We start from the raw sequence: 22,442 nt of genomic DNA on the forward strand, positions 1-22,442 counted from the left end.
CTTTAGGGGGACCGAATACAGTGACGAACCTATCTAAGAACGCCTTTGCAACAGTTCGTGAATCCTTCTGAGGCAATGCAATCAGCGTGGTGTACCTGGACAGGTGGTCTACCAACACCAATACGTAACGGTTTCCTGAATGACTGTGATGCAGATCAATCAGATCAGCGGACCATTGTAATGACAGCTTTCCCTGTTGTAATAACCGCGGCCTCTATTGTAATAACCCAATGTTCCCCAGTATTAATCCTGTTATCTTGTGATCTCTCATAATCGTACTATACGCTCTCTGTTGTAAATCTCTTTCTCTTTTCACTCAATACCCCAGCTCAACACTGTTACAGTCCAGCATGACCCCTCACTGGACTGCCACGTATATAAGAGGAATATTAAATGAGGAAGATACACCAAGGATAAGGGTTATTAGTTAAAAAAAAATAACAAAACACATTTGCATTGCCACCACTTTCCCGACCAACCATACCTGAATGTGTCTATCACCGATCCCCCAGGAAGGCAAGGAATCAGTAACCATGGGACTCCGGGTAATATGAATTTCAGTAATAAATTTTGGAAAATTAGTTTGTGTAATTTACGTTACTAATTTAAATCCAAGGGTAACTTTAGTATCGATTACTTGTAGGAGAACCTGGGGGCTTCCAATAAACACCTAAAAATGACAAAGTGACAAAATATATCAAAGGGGAGTTAAGTGAATACCACTGGACAAGTTATACAATTTATTTTATGAAACATGTAAATTAAGACAATTTGAACACATAACCTATTCTATTCCCCTAGAGGAACAATGGATATTTATTGAGGGCACGAAACTCAAGTGCTACTATACCTTAAAATACCCGCACCACGGCCAAGATGTTGATGGCTGCCCTCCGCCCCTAGGATACGGGCTTGCGGCCCTGTTCCTAATACACTCCCAAGACACACTGATGAAATTTTGTTTTACCAACTTATTGCTGGGAAGGATTACTCCTCCCACCATCTAATACAGCCCCAGGGCTCCACCCATTATTTTGGCAATGGCCAACCAATGGCCAATGTGTTGTCCCGTCTTGAGTACTGCTCAGTACTCACTTCCCCCTTCAGAGCAGGAGAGATTGCTGAAATAGAGGGAATACAGAGAACATATACGGCACGCATAGGCGCAATAAAGCACCTAAATTATTGGGATCGTCTCAAAGCCCTCCAAATGTACTCACTAGAAAGAAGACGAGAGAGATATCAAATAATATACACCTGGAAGATACTGGAGGGCCAAGTACCAAATCTACACAGTAAAATAACAACGTACTGGAGTTAACGACATGGAAGAAAATGTAGAATAGAACCAGTGAAGAGCAGAGGTGCCATAGGCACAATCAGAGAACACTGTATAAACATCAGAGGTCCGCGGTTGTTCAACGTCCTCCCAGCAAGCATAAGAAATATTGCCGGAACAACCGTGGACATTTTCAAGAGGAAACTAGATTTATTCCTCAAAGGAGTGCCGGACCAACCGGGCTGTGGTGGGTATGTGGGCCTGCGGGCTGCTCCAAGCAACAGCCTGGTGGACCAAACTCTCACAAGTCGAGCCTGGCCTCGGGCCGGGCTTGGGGAGTAGAAGAACTCCCAGAACCCCATCAACCAGGTATCAACCATTTAACACGTAGGCCTGAGGTCTGGCTCTCTAGGGCCAATAAGGACTTGGCCCTTATCTCAGGCCAATCACCTTCACTGATCTGCCGTGGAAAGCTACATGAATTCCTGAAGATTGAGTCAGCTCTCCCCAGCTATGAGAAGGGAAACAAGGCGCCACTATGGAACCCCAGTGCACCTGCGAGCAATGTTTACAAAACTGATAAATTATGTTCAAGCCTGTCTCCTCTAAGATACGAGTAGGGACATTTGACTCCGCCTGGTATGGGAAAGGGACCGGTGAGAGGGGAAGAGAGGGGATGAGAGGGGGATGGAGAGGGAAATATCTGAGTGGGGAAGTTGAGTGGGAGAAGCCAAGGTATCCACGACCGGCGCCCATTTGTCAGGGTCAAGAGGTTGACCTGGGGGTGGTCGTGGATACCTTGGCTTCTCCCACTCAACTTCCCCACTCAGATATTTCCCTCTCCATCCCCCTCTCATCCCCTCTCTTCCCCTCTCACCGGTCCCTTCCCCATACCAGGCAGAGTCAAATGTCCCTACTCGTATCTTAGAGGAGACAGGCTTGAACATAATTTATCAGTTTTGTAAACATTGCTCGCAGGTGCACTGGGGTTCCATAGTGGCGCCTTGTTTCCCTTCTCATAGCTGGGGAGAGCTGACTCAATCTTCAGGAATTCATGTAGCTTTCCACGGCAGATCAGTGAAGGTGATTGGCCTGAGATAAGGGCCAAGTCCTTATTGGCCCTAGAGAGCCAGACCTAAGGCCTACGTGTTAAATGGTTGGCCATTGCCAAAATAATGGGTGGAGCCCTGGGGCTGTATTAGATGGTGGGAGGAGTAATCCTTCCCAGCAATAAGTTGGTAAAACAAAATTTCATCAGTGTGTCTTGGGAGTGTATTAGGAACAGGGCCGCAAGCCCGTATCCTAGGGGCGGAGGGCAGCCATCAACATCTTGGCCGTGGTGCGGGTATTTTAAGGTATAGTAGCACTTGAGTTTCGTGCCCTCAATAAATATCCATTGTGCCTCTAGGGGAATAGAATAGGTTATGTGTTCAAATTGTCTTAATTTACATGTTTCATAAAATAAATTGTATAACTTGTCCAGTGGTATTCACTTAACTCCCCTTTGATATATTTTGTCACTTTGTCATTTTTAGGTGTTGTATTGGAAGCCCCAGGTTCTCCTACAATTAATCGATACTAAAGTTGCCCTTGGATTTAAATTAGTAACGTAAATTACACAAACTAATTTTCCAAAATTTATTACTGAAATTCATATTACCCGGAGTCCCATGGTTACTGATTCCTTGCCTTCCTGGGGGATCGGTGATAGACACATTCAGGTATGGTTGATCGGGAAGGTGATGGCAGTGCAAATGTGTTTTGTTATTTTTTTTAACTAATAACCCTTATCCTTGGTGTATCTTCCTCATTTATCCTCATTTAATATTCCTCTTATATACGTGGCAGTCCAGTGAGGGGTCATACTGGACTGTAACAGTGTTAAGCTGGGGTATTGAATGAAGAGAGAAAGAGATTTACAACAGAGAGCGTATAGTACGATTATGAGAGATCACAAGATAACAGGATTAATACTGGGGAACACTGGGTTATTACAATAGAGGCCATGGTTATTACAACAGGGAAAGCGGTCATTACAACGTACTTGAAAACGTATAATATTGTACGTATTAATGATTTATAATTTTGACAATGTGTAAAATACTGTAATTCAACTTATGCATAACTATATACAATCACCAACTAGGCCTAACCAAGGCGAAACTAGGTACTTAAAACATGTTTTAATAAATAAAGAAAATGAACCTACCATGTACGTCCAAACGTCAATGTTCCTCAATGCATTGCTTGGTCAAGTTTAGTACATACTATACCTTGGATTATATTTATATGTAATGGGTTAGAATGTGACCTCGACTATACTGATGCAAGAAGTATTTTTGATACTTACTGACAAGCAGGCAACCCATGTTGCAGCCAAGACCAACCACCAGCAAAAGTGCTCTCATAAAGATGTAAGTCTCCAAATTGGTCGAAGCCACGGTGAGGAAGTTTATTATTAAGGAGAGAACAGCGCTCATCAGTACACATTTCCTTCGACCGATCCTACACCTTTGTAAAACAGATAATAGGCTTTTGAATTGATGATTTACTTGTATTAAGATATTTTGTACATGACTTACTTCTATTAGGCTATTAAATTTATTATTAACTTGTACTAAGCTGCTGTATTTACGAATAATTTTAAATTCTAAAATAATAATGGGAACAACATTAATGAGATAAAGGGAACAACACTTACAATCTCTTTGCTGCAACACTACAAATATATTTTGTTAATTATATATGTGCTGACAGACATGTTTTAACAAAAGTTTTAAAATACAAATAATCTCTCAAAATAATTAATGATCCTGAATCTCGCATAATTGTTCAGAGTGCTTTGTGGTTTAAAATTTCCAGTCAATCCAACAAAACTGTCCTAAATATTTTAACGCGCAGTATTAAAGCAAGAAAACTTACATCAGTAGAACAAAATGTGAACATTGTTGACTGAAACAGTTCATTTGTGTAAGTCTGATCAAACATACTTGCTATTAGTACTATCATTATTGGAGAATGGACTGTGAAATTATGAATTAGGAAAATTGATAATTAAGTTACTGTGTGTTTATTGGGACTAAGCATTTGCCTGCAGATTGCATGAAAAAAATTACTGAACTAAATAAACCGATTTAAACAATGAAAACAGTATTGTTGACTTGCGGTAACAATTAATGTCTTTTGGATGTTGTGTGTCCTGTAAGAGACGAATCCTGTTTATGAATGTTCACAAAGTTACGTAACCCGTAAATTATGTTCCTGTAGGTAATGTTCCCTGAGTTATGTTTCCTATAAGGTATGTTACCTGTATGTTATATTCCTGTAAGTTATGTTCCCTGTAAGTTATGTTACCTGTAACTTATATTACCTGTAATTTTTGTTATCTGTAACTTATGTTAACTGTATGTTATATTCAATACAAGTTAGGGTCCTTGTAAGTTATGTTACCTGTACGTTATATTCCATGTAAATTATGTTCCCTGTATATTCTGTTACCTGGATCTTATGTTACCTGTAAGTTATGTTACCTGTACGTTATATTCCACGTAAATTTTGTTCTCGGTATGTCATGTTCCCTATAAGTTATGTTCCCTGTAAGTTGTATTCCATGTAAGTTATGTTACCTGTAAGCTATGTTCCCTATAAGTTGTATTCCATGTAAGTTATGTTCCATGTAAGTTATGTTCCATGTAAGTTATGTTCAATGTAAGTTATATCATATTATATGTAAGTTATATATAGTAAGTTATATAGTTCCATGTAAGTTATATAAGCGTACTAGTGGCTTTATAAGCGTGTAAATACTGTACTATCCAATGTATTCTCCCAAACCCAATGTACCTTCTTGTATATATATAAATAAATAAATAAATAAATAAATAAATAAATATTCCATGCAAGCTATGTCACCTTTAAGTTATTCTCTCTATAAGTTATATTCTATGTAAGTTATGCTCCCTATAAGTTATGTTCATTGTAAGTTATGTTCCCTGAAAGTTATGACCCCTGAAAGTTATATTCCCTGTAAGTTATGTTACATGTAAGTTGAATTCCTTGTAAGTTATACCCCCTGTAAGTTATGTTACTGTAATTTATGTATCCTTTAAGTTATATTCCTGTAGGTTATGTATCCTGTAAGTTATGGTCCCTGTAAGTTATGTACCAGGTAATTTATGTTCCTGATTTTTTATTATTGCCGCCAAAGGCGGCTAGTTTATTGTGCACCCCATACTTATCCTGTGAGTATGGTGAGCGCAAAAGCATTACAGAGGGCACAAAAGGTCTTTATCAGACCTCATCTTAGATTATTACATAAACAATTTCTTCTATCCTTCACACCTTATAGTTACAATGTTAGCTAGTTACAGAGAAAGTGCTATTACAAGAGCTACATATTTACAGTAAGTCATCATACATTAATGGTAGGTCTTATCGCCAATACATAATAGTTTGGCCAATGGGGATATTACAGAGTCATAGTGGAGCTTCTGTTTATTATTAGTCCTCACAATACACTACTTGTTTCTGAATCTCATATGTCGTTCATCTATTGGAAGCGAAATGTGGGTACAGTGCAAGGATTTCAGGTACTTTATCCATGGTAATAAGATAGGTTGCCTTATCATACAGAGTGAGCTTAGATTTATCTCTAAATGGCTCAATTTTACTACAATCCAAGATATAGTGTTCGAGTGTGTGTCCCTGTCTATGTCCACACACTTTACACTTTACTTCATCTAGATCCCTATATACAAGCCGAACTGCCAGAGATACTTTTAGCCAAGTCTTATACGAGCTGTGACAACATCTGTTAGTCTACTGACTTTGTTACTTGCCCCATACACATCTTTTACTTCACACATTTCATTGTGATGAACAATGGACCTGCTAGTTCCAGTTTGCACTGTTCTACTTTCTTCAAATCCATCCAGAAGTTCTCGTCTAATGACACTTTTAAGGGACCTATTTGATAACTCAAGATTCCGTTCAATACTGTCTTTATTTACTGCAGCCTTAGCAAGGGCGTCAACTTTGTCATGTTCCTGCATGCCAATGTGAGAAGGAATCCACAACATTTTTATATATACCCTCTTGTTAATTATTCTTATATATCTACGTCTAGCTTCCAAGACAAGCACGTTATTACTTGATTGCAAACTGTTTATTGCTCGTAGTGAGGATAGGGAGTCAGAAATAATTAAGCTGTCTACTTCAGTGTTGTCAATAATTTCGAGTGCTACCAGTATCGCTACCAACTCGGCTTGCATTGTGGACGCCCAGTTACTAATTCGGATATTTCTTTGAATTGTGCTGCCGTCGGGCTGATGAGCAATAACAGCACTTCCTGCCCTCCCTGTAGCTGTATTGAGTGATCCGTCAGTTTATGTTCCTGTAAGTTATGTTCCTGTAAGTTATGTTCCTGTAAGTTATGTTCCTGTAAGTTATGTTCCCTGTATGGTATGTATCCAGCAGGTAATGCTCCTTATAAGTTATGTTCCTGAAAGTTATGTTTCTTGTAAGGTATGTTCCCTGTAAGGTATGTATCATGTAGGTAATAATCCTTGTAAGTTATGTTCCTGTAAGTTATGTTCCTGAAGGTTGTGTATCCTTTAAGTTACGTTCATGTAAGTTACGTTCCTGTAAGTTATGTTCCTGTAAGTTGGGCATCCTTTAAGTTACGTTCCGGTAAGTTATGTTCCTGCAAGTTACGTTCCTGTAAGTTGGGCATCCTTTAAGTTACGTTCCTGCAAGTTACGTTCCAGTAAGTTATGTTCCTGTAAGTTATGTATACTGTAGGTAATACTCCTTGTAAGTTATGTTCCATGTAAGTTATCTTGCTGTAAGTTATGTATCCTGTAAGTTAAAGTAGCTGTGATAGATGATCTATCGCTATCCAGCAAAAACATGCAGCCGTGAATGGACCTTGATCTGCTGCTATTTGATCTTCACTGAATTCTTGTTTTGAATAATTTGCCTCGCTGTATAGCGCCCTGACAACCTGTCATCCAAATATGATAGAGTCTATAGCCGCTATAGATATAGTGTACAAAATATTAACTGTTACACACACACAAAATCCACGTTTTGTAACATTTATTTTGTAGAGGGCACGAGAAATTTGGCCACAACCAAACCTAACTTTTTCTAGTAATGTACATATGTGTACTAAACTAGGCCTAAGATTGTGTTCAACCTAGTATTGCTTATCTAGGCCTAGGACAGTCTAAGCTGTTTCAGTTTTTGTTATGTCATTTAGGATTCCAATTTTACATAATGTGAACTTTTTCTGAGTACAACAGTTTATATTTTGTATATTCCATCCGCAGTAGCTATAGATACTATAATTTCTGGAGGATGGCCTTGTGAAACAGTAACCTAATGGACAGTGTAAAATTATTTTCCTCCTTCTATTAATTTTGTTTGTGACTATTAGTTTATTCGTCTTTTGTTCACAATCTCAGGAATTTATTTAATGAAAGCAGAAAATCGGCCATTAGCCAATGTATCAACAAGCGCTGAGCCATATGGCTGGAGCACCCATCAGTTATTGGCTGAAGTGTCACTAGCGCTGAGCCATATGGCTGGAACACCACCAGTTACTGGCTGAAGCATCACGAGCACTGAGCCATATGGCTAAAGCACCACCAGTTACTGGCTGAAGCATCACGAGCACTGAGCCATATGGCTGGAGCACCACCAGTTACTGGCTGAAGCATCACGAGCACTGAGCCATATGGCTGGAACACCACCAGTTACTGGCTGAAGCATCACGATCACTGAGCCATATGGCTGGAGCACCACCAGTTACTGGCTGAAGTATCACGAGCACTGAGCCATATGGCTGGAGCACCACCAGTTACTGGCTGAAGCATCACGAGCACTGAGCCATATGGCTGGAGCACCACCAGTTACTGGCTGAAGCATCACGAGCACTGAGCCATATGGCCGGAGCACCACCAGTTACTGGCTGAAGTATCACGATGCGTCGCGTATACGTCAGCAGAAACTTGATGGACGCGACGCAGCCGAATATCAGCAGTAGCAATTACATAAATATTTAAATAAATGTGTCTGGATCTTAACTATGATTTGAGAAATTCCTTTTCAAAGAGATGGGTTACCTACGTTGGTCTCACAGTAAAAGTATTATGCTGAATTTATATAAAAAAAGAAGAAGTAATTTTAGCAGCAGTGTTGGGCAAACAGTGCATTGTTCAAGCTACTTAGCAACAAAAAGATAAAAATGCCAAAGATGCAATGAGAGAACCATTGAAAGCTTTTCTCATACAAATTACCATTAATTAGTCCTACTATCCAAAATCCTACACTTAAAAGATGTGTTATAGATCATAGTCAAATTAATTTCCTTCAACAAAAAACTTAGTTCAGATGTACAGCATACAGAAAGTTTAGTTTTGTCCAAGACTACAAGACTAAACTATATTTGGTGGTGGGTCAGTAAGCTAGCTTGTGGCACGGTTTAAGAACAATCCAAAGGTTGAGAGGTGTAAAGCCCAACACCAAAAACTTGGTTAACTTATATATCAAACATATGACCATAGATGATACTGCCAAGAAGGGTGGCGAGTTGGCTTGCTGCTTGAGTGGTAGAGTACAGAGGTCTCCGATCACAAACCTGGTCCCACTGATATACAACTCGTTTAGTCTCCGTTATAATCCTAGTAATAAATGTGTTCCTAATATCCTTGACATTCTTATGTTGTCTCATTCTGACGCATGGATCATCTTAGCTTCTAAATTAACAACAGTTCTTTATTCAACAACTTCAGTGATATATGTAAATAATATTTCAAGCTAACACTAAGTCAGCAAGCTGATGGGTTTACTACTATCAACCCGCTCATTCGAATGGAACACTGCATTTGGACGTCAAAATCCCAAACGGACAAATAAAAGGGTGCTAAAAATCATAGCGACTCACAAACATTATCCAGAGACATTTTAGTAGCCATACACAGACGCAGACTTGGTTACAAGTGCTGCTGGGAGGTATAATAAACCCAATTGTTAAAGAGTGTCATATCTGTGGTACAAATGCAGAGGCGCCTCTATTGCATTACTTACTGGAATGTAAAGCAACTCATCTACTCAGACCCCAACCCACACACATTAAATTATGAAATTAAAAAATCCAATTTTGGATGTCAACCGACCAACTCACACTAAACATAGACAAGACCTACTACATCATATTTGGAAGCAAATCAACAAATGCAATTCAGCTTCAGATAGACAATGTTAACATCAGCAATGAAAATGATGGAAAGTTCCTTGGCCTCTACATAGACAAGAAATTTAACTTCAGCACCCACATACAACACATAACCAAGAAAGTCTCAAAAAACGGTTGGAGTTTTCTTTAAAATCAGATATCATGTTCCAAACTCTGCTCTCCTCTCACTATACTATGCGCTAATCTAGCCCAATCATACAGATAGTATCTGCATGGGGTTCACCCACTGCAAACTACCTGAAGACAATCATCACTCAGCAAAAATCTTCTATCAGAACAATAACAAACTGTGCTCTCAGACAACACTCAGCGCCCCCTTGTTTAAATCCCTAAACATGATAAACATAAAATCACTCCACACATTCTCTTGTGCCATTTACATTTAGAAATCCCTGTTCTTAAATGCAAACCCTGTTCTGAAACTCTTCCTAGACAGATGTAATAAAACCCATAATCACCACACCTGAAATAAATATCTCTTTGATGTCCCTACAGTCAAACTTAATCTGTGTAAACACTATGCAAATAAAGGGACCTAGTCTATGGAACTCATTCATTAACGGACTGAAAAGCTGCCCAACTTTTGTTGGACAACTCCGCCTAGGGGGGTCCAGAGTTCCATATTCATTGTTCTTGAGACTGCTCCATTGAAGCAAACCTTGGCTTTCCTCCCTGTGAGGTAGTCTTCAACCCATTTCATGAGTCTCCCCTTGACACCCATATATGCAAGCTTGTCCAGGATCGCAATCCCCTGCGCTTTGTCGAAGGTTCCTTTGATATCAACAAATACAGAGTACTTAGCTGTAGCATTAGCCAAGTAATTAACTATACGATTTGTTGTGCTCTGTCCTATAACAAATCTATTGACCCCCTCCCCTAGCCTGCCTATTTTGTGTAACAGTCGGTTTAGGATGATCCTTTCAAGCATCTTGCAAGTGCATGACATGAGACTGATAGGTCTGTAATTGCCAGGGTCATTGGGCTTCGGTATGGGAACAATTATTGTGTTTCCATTGTGTTGGCATCACACCACTTAGAAATGACTTGTTAAATAGGTTGAGTAGTGGATTCCCAGTCACTTCACACAGAGCATTGAGTATGTCGTAGGTGACGCCGTCTTCACCAGGTGCAATACTTTTACTCTTTTTCATAGCGCCCTTACTTCCTGGGCAGTGATTGGTTGCCCATACTCATCATCGCTAGCTTGTGCTCTTGTTATCTAAATCTTCTGTCATTATGTCGCAGGAGCTGTTCCCTGCTGATTTCTGCAGTGAGGGAGGAGAAGAATGCTGTATCACTCCACTTGTGAATTACTTCCTCAGCCTTACCCTTGGGGTCTTTGTGTGTCGCAAGCCGGGTTCTTCCCCCCTTACCTATCTGAATTTTTGCCCACACTCGTCTTGCAGATGTTTCTCGTTCAATGGAGCTAGTAAAGTCAAGCCACTGTCTTTCCCGCTCTTTAATCTTCTCTTCCATGGCTACTTGACACACAGTTTTAAACAGCTCTTGGTTGCTTTCAGTGGGATGTCTCCGTTACTCTCTACTCATGCTCTTACATTTGCATTGAGCATCTTTATGTAATTGTTCTCATACCATTGAATTTTCTTCCTCTGAAGGGTACTTCGCCCAGTCGTACGACACGGAACTCTGAGACAGCTCTCAATTTGGTTATAAAGGTTATCAACATTTGTATCAATATCTTCTGGGATTTGGTATTCCGTGAACCAGTCACTCATCTTGTTTATGAAGTGCGGCCTCATATCCGGTCCTAGTGATAACCTTTTTCTTTTATTTATCTCTTTCCTTCTCTTAATCACGTCGACGGTGGTAATCAGTGCCCAGTGGTCACTACATAGACTGTGTACTGGCATCCGTGTCCTGTGCATTCAGCATAAGAGCATAGTCCAATCTTCCTCATCTGAAGTGGGTTGGCTGTTAATCTCTCAGGACCCTAAGATTTTCATTTCTTCTAACATTGAGTAACAGTTTCCGTCCATTGACATTGGGCTGATGACAGTTGGCACCAAAGTGTGGATGCCTGGCATTAAGGCCACCGACCAGCCAGGTAGGTTCCCTGCTGGTCGGTTCAAGGTAGGTTCCTTCATTAACAAATTCAGGTAGTGTGTCAAGGTCAAGTTTATTCTTTGGCACATATAGGTTGATTATATGTAGGGCATTATTGTTTAAGTGTAGGGGTTACCCCCAGTGATTCATATTCATTCCTTATGTGGAGGTCATTAATAATCTGTGCGGGAATGTTGTTATTTACTAAAGTGATGAGGCCCCGTTTCCTTTCCCTTAAGGGCAGGGAGTACTTGCGTACTTGCGCCCCTTTCCCTTGTTCGCCTTCCCCTTCCTTGTTCATTCTCCCCCTCCCCCGTTGCCTCATCTCCCCTTCTTCCCCATGGTGCCTTAGGCGAGTCAAGTGTCCCTTCCCGTATCTTGGATAAGACAGGCTGGAACTTATTTCATCCAATTCTGTGAACACAGCTCGCTGTGGGCCAGGTCTGGTGTTTGTCGTCAACTACAAAGAGGCCTTGTTCCTTCGGGCTTCTGGGTAGAGCTGACACGACTCTATGGGCATTTCATGTATCTTTCAAGCAGACCTGGAAGGTGATTGGCTGTAGATAGGTGCCAAGCCCTTTCTGGCCCTTGAGAGCCAGACCTCAGGCCTAGTTTTTAAATGATTGGCAGTAGCCAAAAATAATGGGAGAAGCCCAGGCACTGTATTAGTTGTGGGAGGAGCTATCCTTCCAATGGTAACCTTGTGAACAAATTATAAGTTAGTGTGTCTTGGGGACAGGTCCAAGGGACCTGAGGGAGAAATCCATTCAACATCTGTGGCCGGTAATTGCAGGATAAGGTAAGGTGCTCTTTATAACTCATGTTCCATCAGTGATATACCATTGCCTCGTAGGACTTAATTACAGCATGGATATAAATACGTGTCTTATGTTAAATATTGCGCTGAGTAATGTATTTTGGTGTTTAGATATTTTCACTCCCTTTTTTGTTTCTAATCTGAGTCGTTATATTTCTGGTTTACATGCTGTACTGGAAGTCCCCTATGTTCTCCTCCATTTAATGGCAATTAAAGTTGCTCTTGAATCTAAACAAGTAAAGTAAAGAATGTTCTATAAATTAATTCCCAAGCAGTATTGCCAAGATTCCTACGTTCTTCGAGTTCATAATTATTGATTTCTGTCCTTCCTAGGAGATCAGTATTGCAGGCACATTCAGGTTTCAGGTTCAGGAAGGTGGTAGCAGCCGTAAGTTAAGTTTTTATTTATTTGAAATAAGTAATATCTCTTTATTGTAGCTTCCACCATTTAATGTTTCAGTTTAACAGTTAGCTGGGAGTTCAGTGAGGATCACAGTGATCCTGACAGGATACTTCAACCAAAATGCTGGAGTACCCCAGGGCTGTTCTCTCAGTACAACGACCCTATATATACGCTACATAAATGACATTCCGAACCCAAGATACTGGACCTCTATGACCCTCTGTTATGATGACGACGTAATCCAACTTATCTCTTGATACTCGATTGACACCCTCACCCGCATAGCACAGGAAGAAATACACAAAGTAACCTTCTGGGAAAATAACTGGCGGATGAAAACAAACCCTAACAAATCCAAAATCATCCACTTCTTCTATAACAAACGACAAGAGCCAGTCCCACTAAACCTTTACTCTCAATCATATGACCCAGCCAACATCATGAGAGCAAACAACATCAGTCTTGGGCCTAACATTAGACCACAACCGCCGCTTACACACACACATAACATCTAAAAAAAAGTCATATCCTCAAAAGCTCTAAAAACTCTTTCCCCTCAGACACGCCTCCCAAGCCACCAAACTCTACCTTTACAAGACACTCATTCTCCCACTCCTTACATACACACCCAGCCCACTATCACTCGCAAAACCAACAAATAACAGAAACTCCAAGGCACCCAGAACAGGGCCCCGAGATGGGTGTTCGACACTCACTGGCTGGACTTCACCACTAGTGAAGCTCTGCACGGATGGGCGAACACCCCGTCACTGAACATGGTCTGGGACACCATGGGGAATAACAGATCACAAGAAGTCACACGTTTCACAACAACTACGACACTTTCCTCAGAAACACCCCTCAGTAGATCTAGAAATATGCACAACCTGTTTAACCTGACCTACGACCCACCCCCTGCTCCTATATTCCAATGACACTCGCCTCCTCCAAAACCACTCCTCAAAATATCTAGCTCCTAACTACCCCAGACTCCTTAACTCTTCTCCCCCTCTTTAGTGGAGGGGGGGAAGGTGCTAGCTTCCGTTTAGCAGTGACTCTGAGGGGGGGGGGGGTGGAGAAGGTGCTAACTCCCGTTTAGCAGTGACTCTGAGGGGGGGGGGGGACACGATGTTGACTAGTGGATCAAACCTCTGCTGGTGTGAGCCTCCAGGACTCACTCAGCTGAGGGCTGCTATCTCCGTGGGTTCGCTGAAAAGACGGAATGTTGTCACAAAATACCGACTCCTTGCTACCATTGCTTAATACGGTCATAAAAACGCGTAAACTCCATGCAGCTGGGTCTAGTCCTGGCACTTTATCTCAACCTAAAAACCCTTCCTCTCCCCATCCCCCCCACACTAATTCTTCCCCCCCGTCCCCATTTACCCGCTCACTCCATGGGGTACCTTGTCCTATATTTAATTCGTATCGATTAAGGTAGAAATTGAGGTGTGGGTGGGTTCCCGGGAAGGGGAAGTGGTTGGAAGCCCTCAGGGATGGGGAAGTGGTGGTGGCTGGCTACACTGCTCGTGACCATGGCCCATGCCTGATTGCCCTCCTGACCCTGGGTTCCCCTATTCACTGATTGATCACTACACCAGACGGTTGCCGGTCTATTGTCCTGGTCTGGACCCTGGCTTGCTGCGGTACTGTCCACGGAGCCATACCCGTCTCTGTTCACTGGTCCACCTGCGGCTTGATTCGGTGTTCCTCTCGAGCCCCGTCAATCAGGCCTCAAGGTGCAATAACTGTTCCAGGTATGGTGGAGGGCTGCTTACAGTTGACACATTTAGGCATTACCCCGCCACCCTCACCCGGTGTAAGCTTAGCCAGACACTGCTTGGTGTCGTGAGAGCCACTGCAACACACACCTAGTTGGGCGATCACATTGCCACGTTCTGTGATCCCACCGTTGACAGTTGCCACATAAAGATGGGCTGCCAATATACCTCTCCACCTTGCACGCCATCATGCCTGATAATTTAATGACTGGGGGCAGGTCTCCCTTCCAAAGAATTATTGTTCGATTTTTGGGCAGTCCCTCTGGTCCAGTGTTGCGCCTGACCCAGACAGTCTCTTCACAGTCCTCGAGATATTCCACTGCAACATGAATACTGTTGTCTTTGAGTATAATTTTAGTTGGTCTTGTCTGTGGGTTTGCTTCCAACAATTTAACATTCTTTCCATGATACTCATGGCTGGTCTATATGAAGAGCTTCACTGGTTAAGAGGCGGGTTCAAAGAGCTGAAGCCCAACCCCAGCAATCACAATTAGGTGTGTACAGGGTCGTTACCGTCCCGTGGTTCTTGAGATGAAGTGCCTGTCTTCACACTGTGCACCTGTCACTCGGCCTGACACACCGACCGCGGTACACCTGTCACCCGGCCTGACACACACACCGCGGTACACCTGTCACCCGTGCTGACACACACACCCCGGTTCACCTGTCACCCGTGCTGACACACACACCCCGGTACACCTGTCTCCCGTGCTGACACACACACACCCCGGTACACCTGTCACTCGTGCTGACACACACACACACCGCGGTACACCTGTCACCCGTGCTGACACACACACACACCCCGGTTCACCTGTCACCCGTGCTGACACACACACACCCCGGTACACATGTCACCCGTTTTAACACACACACACACACCAGTATATCTGTCACCCGTGCTCACACACACACACACCGCGGTACACCTGTCACCCGTGCTGACACACACACACCCCGGTACACCTGTCATCCGTTTTAACACACACACACACACACACACACACACACCAGTACATCTGTCACCCGTGCTCACACACACACACACCGCGGTACACCTGTCACACGTGCTCACACACACACACACACCGGTACACCTGTCACCCGTGCTGACACACACGCACACCGGTACACTTGTCACCCGTTTTAACACACACACACACCGGTACACTTGTCACCCGTGCTCACACACACACACACCAGTACATCTGTCACCCGTACTGACACCCACACACCGGTACACATGTCTCTCGTCCTGACACACACGCACACACCCCAGTACACTTGTCACCCGTGCTGACACACACACACCCTGGTACACCTGTCACCCGTGCTGACACACACACACCCCGGTACACCTGTCACCCGTGCTGACACACACACACCCTGGTACACCTGTCACCCGTGCTGACACACACACACCCTGGTACACCTGTCTCCCGTGCTGACACACACACACCCTGGTACACCTGTCTCCCGTGCTGACACACACACACCCTGGTACACCTGTCACCCGTGCTGACACACACACACCCCGGTACACCTGTCTCCCGTGCTGACACACACACACACCGGTACACCTGTCTCCCGTGCTGACACACACACCCCGGTACACCTGTCACCCGTGCTGACACACACACACCCCGGTACACCTGTCTCCCGTGCTGACACACACATCCCGGTACACCTGTCACCCGTGCTGACACACACACACCCTGGTACACCTGTCACCCGTGCTGACACACACACCCCGGTACACCTGTCACCCGTGCTGACACACACACACACCCCGGTACACCTGTCACCCGTGCTGACACACACACACACACCGGTACACCTGTCACCCGTGCTGACACACACACACCCCGGTACACCTGTCACCCGTGCTGACACGCACACACCCCGGTACACCTGTCACCCGTGCTGACACACACACACACCCCGGTACACCTGTCACCCGTGCTGACACGCACACACCCCGGTACACCTGTCACCCGAGCTGACACACACACACACCCCGGTACACCTGTCACCCGTGCTGACACGCACACACCCCGGTACACCTGTCACCCGTGCTGACACACACACACACCCCGGTACACCTGTCACCCGTGCTGACACACACACACACACCCCGGTACACCTGTCTCCCGTGCTGACACACACACACACCCCGGTACACCTGTCACCCGTGCTGACACACACACACACACCCCGGTACACCTGTCTCCCGTGCTGACACACACACACACCCCGGTACACCTGTCACCCGTGCTGACACACACACACCCCGGTACACCTGTCACCCGTGCTGACACACACACACCCCGGTATACCTGTCTCCCGTGCTGACACACACACACACCGGTACACCTGTCACCCGTGCTGACACACACACACAGCCCGGTACACCTGTCACCCGTGCTGACACACACACACACCCCGGTACACCTGTCACCCGTGCTGACACACACACACCCCGGTACACCTGTCACCCGTGCTGACACACATACCCGGGTACACCTGTCACCCGTGCTGACACACACACACCCTGGTACACCTGTCACCCGTGCTGACACACACACCCGGGTACACCTGTCACCCGTGCTGACACACACACACACACCCCGGTACACCTGTCTCCCGTGCTGACACACACACACACCCCGGTACACCTGTCACCCGTGCTGACACACACACACCCCGGTACACCTGTCACCCGTGCTGACACACACACACCCCGGTATACCTGTCTCCCGTGCTGACACACACACACACCGGTACACCTGTCACCCGTGCTGACACACACACACAGCCCGGTACACCTGTCACCCGTGCTGACACACACACACACCCCGGTACACCTGTCACCCGTGCTGACACACACACACCCCGGTACACCTGTCACCCGTGCTGACACACATACCCGGGTACACCTGTCACCCGTGCTGACACACACACACCCTGGTACACCTGTCACCCGTGCTGACACACACACCCGGGTACACCTGTCACCCGTGCTGACACACACACACCCTGGTACACCTGTCACCCGTGCTGACACACACACCGGTACACCTGTCACATGTGCTGACACACACACACCCCGGTACACCTGTCACCCGTGCTGACACACACACCCAGCGCGGTACACCTGTCACCCGTGCTGACACACACACCCAGCGCGGTACACCTGTCACCCATGCTGACACACACACCCCGGTACACCTGTCACACGGGCTAACACACATACACCGGTACACCTGTCACCCGTGCTGACACACACACACCCCGGTACACCTGTCACCCGTGCTGACACACACACCCACTGCGGTACACCTGTCACCCGTGCTGACACACACACACCCCGGTACACCTGTCACCCGTGCTGACACACACACCGGTACACCTGTCACCCGTGCTGACACACACACCGGTACACCTGTCACCCGTGCTGACACACACACACCCCGGTACACCTGTCACCCGTGCTGACACACACACCCACTGCGGTACACCTGTCACCCGTGCTGACACACACACACCCTGGTACACCTGTCACCCGTGCTGACACACACACACACCGCGGTACACCTGTCACCCGTGCTGACACACACACACCCCGGTACACCTGTCACCCGTGCTGACACACACACCCAGCGCGGTACACCTGTCACCCGTGCTGACACACACACACCCCTGTACACCTGTCACCCGTGCTGACACACACACCCAGCGCGGTACACCTGTCACCCGTGCAGACACACACACACCCCGGTACACCTGTCACCCGTGCTGACACACACACCCCGGTACACCTGTCACCCGTGCTGACACACACACCCTGGTACACCTGTCACCTTGCTGACACACACACACACACACAGACGTGTACACAACTGTACGAACACACAGGTGTTGTCCCCCTCCCCCGGTACACTCAACCCGCATGGTAAACACTGACTTCTTAATCACGGCTCCTAGGATAGTACAGAGCTTAATCACGGCTCTTAGGATAGTATAGAGCTTAATCACGGCTCTTAGGATAGTACAGAGCTTAATCACGGCTCTTAGGATAGTACAGAGCTTAATCACGGCTCTTAGGATAGTACATAGCTTAATCACGGCTCTTAGGATAGTATAGAGCTTAATCACGGCTCTTAGGATAGTACAGAGCTTAATCACGGCTCTTAGGATAGTACAGAGCTTAATCACGGCTCTTAGGATAGTATAGAGCTTAATCACAGCTCTTATGATAGTACAGAGCTTAATCACGGTTCTTAGGATAGTACAGAGCTTAATCATGGCTCCTAGGATAGTATAGAGCTTAATCACGGCTCTTAGGATAGTACAGAGCTTAATCACGGCTCTTAGGATAGTACAGAGCTTAATCACGGCTCGTAGGATAGTACAGAGCTTAATCACGGCTCTTAGGATAGTATAGAGCTTAATCACGGCTCCTAGGAAAGTACAGAGTTTAATCACGGCTCTTAGGATAGTACAGAGCTTAATCACGGCTCTTAGGATAGTACAGAGCTTAATCACGGCTCTTAGGATAGTACAGAGCTTAATCACGGCTCTTAGGATTAGTACAGAGATTAATTAGTTGTCGCTAAAGCACTTCCCCGCTTTAGCGACGACGTCCGGAGTCGTTCATTAAAATATTTGTTAAAACTTTAAATTTTATCCGATCAATCTGGTAATGGTTTCAAAATGAGCGCCTTTAGATTGCACACAATTTAGCACTTTCGCACCCATATGTCGCTTCAGCACGACATATTTTTTTTCTCTTGAATGCACCTCAAGCGTCATTTGAAAAAAATATTTCTATAAAATCCAATTCATATCCGATCGACTTGGTGATAGTATAAAAATGTTTGCCATTAAATTTTCGTTTTTTTTAACAGCCTCATAGCCTATTTGGGAGAACGGCATCTACGTGGTAAGACCATTGTATTGTTGACACGACCAGTGTAATCGACGTAGTTTTTGATTTGGTGCCGGTCTAACGCATCCTTGTGTGACATTTTATACATATGTTCTTCTAGAACATTCTATTGCGAAGACATTGGTACATAAATTAAGTACATTCTACCAAAAATAAGGACAGGACAGTGAAAAGAATTTACACTTTTCAATAGGTGTTTCGCCTATCTGCAGTCAGGTATGTGGTAAGAGGGAACACTTCAGCCACTTCCCACACTCTTGCGGGTGGGCCGCTACCATGATTCTACATTTATATGCATATGTCCGTGTAGGGAATTTTATTGCGATCTCAGTGATACCAAATTTAACGCTGTAGGACAAGTGTGGAGTTGACAACCCTGAAGAGAATAGAAACATTTCGTCGCTGTTTGGGGCTCATGGCTAGTGATCGACGTAGTTCTTTATTTGGTGCTGGTCTAATTCATGCTTTGGTCACATTTTATACTTGTGTTCTTCTATAACATTCTATTGCGAACACATTGGTACAAAAATGAAAAACGTACATCGATAATTAAGGTCAGGACAGTGAAAGAGTATACACATTTCAATAGGTGTTTCCCTGATCTGCTGTCGGGTGTGTGGTAAGAGATAACACTTCAGCCACTTCCCACACTCTTGAGAGTGGGTCGCGATCATGATTCTACATTTATATGTATATGTCCGTGTAGGGAATTTTATTGCGGTCACAGTGATATCAAAATTAACGACATAGAACAATTCCGGGGTTGACAAACATGAAAAGATCATAAACATTTCAGCGCGGTTTGACGCTCCCGGCTAACGATCGCCATATTTTTTATTTGGTGCGGGTCTCATGTCGAGTTCGGTGAAATTTTACATATATATTCCTCTAGAGCATTCTCTTGTGAACAAATTGATACCAAATTTAAATACAGACATGGAATATTAAGGTGAGCAGACCGAAAAGATTATAAACAATTTAGTGTCGCCGCTTGGTCGCCCAAAACGAACAGCCCACACCCAGAAAGTACACAGTTTACTCCAGGGAGCGCGAAGTGTTTAGTCCCACTCTCCTGAATCCTTGGCACTACTTCAAGGCCGCTGGCTTCTCCCGCTCACGTTACAGAAGTCTTTCAGAGTCCAATGTTCGCTATCCTGACACACTCACAGTAACCAGTGACTGTGTCCCGGTACTAGCAGGTGTCCCGGTGATGATATCCTGACACACTCACAGTAACCAGTGATTGTGTCCCGGTACTAGCAGGTGTCCCGGTGATGATATCCTGACACACTCACAGTAACCAGTGATTGTGTCCCGGTACTAGCAGGTGTCCTGGTGATGATATCCTGACACACTCACAGTAACCAGTGATTGTGTCCCAGTACTAGCAGGTGTCCTGGTGATGATATCCTGACACACTCACAGTAACCAGTGATTGTGTCCCAGTACTAGCAGGTGTCCTGGTGATGATATCCTGACACACTCACAGTAACCAGTGACTGTGTCCCAGTACTAGCAAGTGTCCTGGTGATGATATCCTGACACACTCACAGTAACCAGTGATTGGGTCCTGATACTCGAGGGCCTCTAATCTGCTAACTTTTCTATGATGTTTACTGTCTAGGAAAACGCCTACATCCTCCCCCCCCCTCCCCCAGAGGAGACAATGTGGGCCCCTGTGACAGTGGTGTCTCCTCAGAGGAGACAATGTGGGCCCTGTGACAGTGGTGTCTCCTCAGAGGAGACAATGTGGCCCCCGTGACAGTGGTGTCTCCTCAGAGGAGACAATGTGGCCCCTGTGACAGTGGTGTCTCCTCAGAGGAGACAATGTGGGCCCCTGTGACAGTGGTGTCTCCTCAGAGGAGACAATGTGGCCCCTGTGAGAGTGGTGTCTCCTCAGAGGAGACAATGTGGGCCCCTGTGACAGTGGGTTCTCCTCAGAGGAGACAATGTGGGCCCTGTGACAGTGGTGTCTCCTCAGAGGAGACAATGTGGGCCCCTGTGACAGTGGTGTCTCCTCAGAGGAGACAATGTGGCCCCCGTGACAGTGGTGTCTCCTCAGAGGAGACAATGTGGCCCCTGTGACAGTGGTGTCTCCTCAGAGGAGACAATGTGGGCCCCTGTGACAGTGGTGTCTCCTCAGAGGAGACAATGTGGGCCCTGTGACAGTGGTGTCTCCTCAGAGGAGACAATGTGGGCCCTGTGACAGTGGTGTCTCCTCAGAGGAGACAATGTGGGCCCTGTGACAGTGGTGTCTCCTCAGAGGAGACAATGTGGCCCCTGTGAGAGTGGTGTCTCCTCAGAGGAGACAATGTGGGCCCTGTGACAGTGGTGTCTCCTCAGAGGAGACAATGTGGGCCCCTGTGACAGTGGGTTCTCCTCAGAGGAGACAATGTGGGCCCCTGTGACAGTGGTGTCTCCTCAGAGGAGACAATGTGGGCCCCTGTGACAGTGGTGTCTCCTCAGAGGAGACAATGAGGGCCCTGTGACAGTGGTGTCTCCTCAGAGGAGACAATGTGGGCCCCTGTGACAGTGGTGTGTTTGTATCATCAGCGGTGTTGTGGCTGATAGTGAGAGAGACGCTGCTCATTACCGCAGGCGTCACCAGGATGCCCATCCTCCCTACCCTTTACCCCTTTCCTAACTTTTCATCGCGTTCCCTTCTTCATCCCTTCCTTACTCTTCACCACCATCAAAACCTATTACTACCTTCCTTACCCTTCACCACCTTCCCTTCCCTTCACCCCCTTCCCTACCCTTCACCACCTTCCCTACCCTTCACCACCTTCCCTACCCTTCACATCCTTCCCGATCCTTCACCACCTTCCATACCCTCCACCACCTTCCCTACCCTTCACCACCTTCCCTACCCTTTACCACCTTCTTGACCCTT

The sequence above is a fragment of the Procambarus clarkii genome, chromosome 46 (assembly GCF_040958095.1).
Source record: "Procambarus clarkii isolate CNS0578487 chromosome 46, FALCON_Pclarkii_2.0, whole genome shotgun sequence".
Lineage (NCBI taxonomy): Eukaryota > Metazoa > Arthropoda > Malacostraca > Decapoda > Cambaridae > Procambarus > Procambarus clarkii.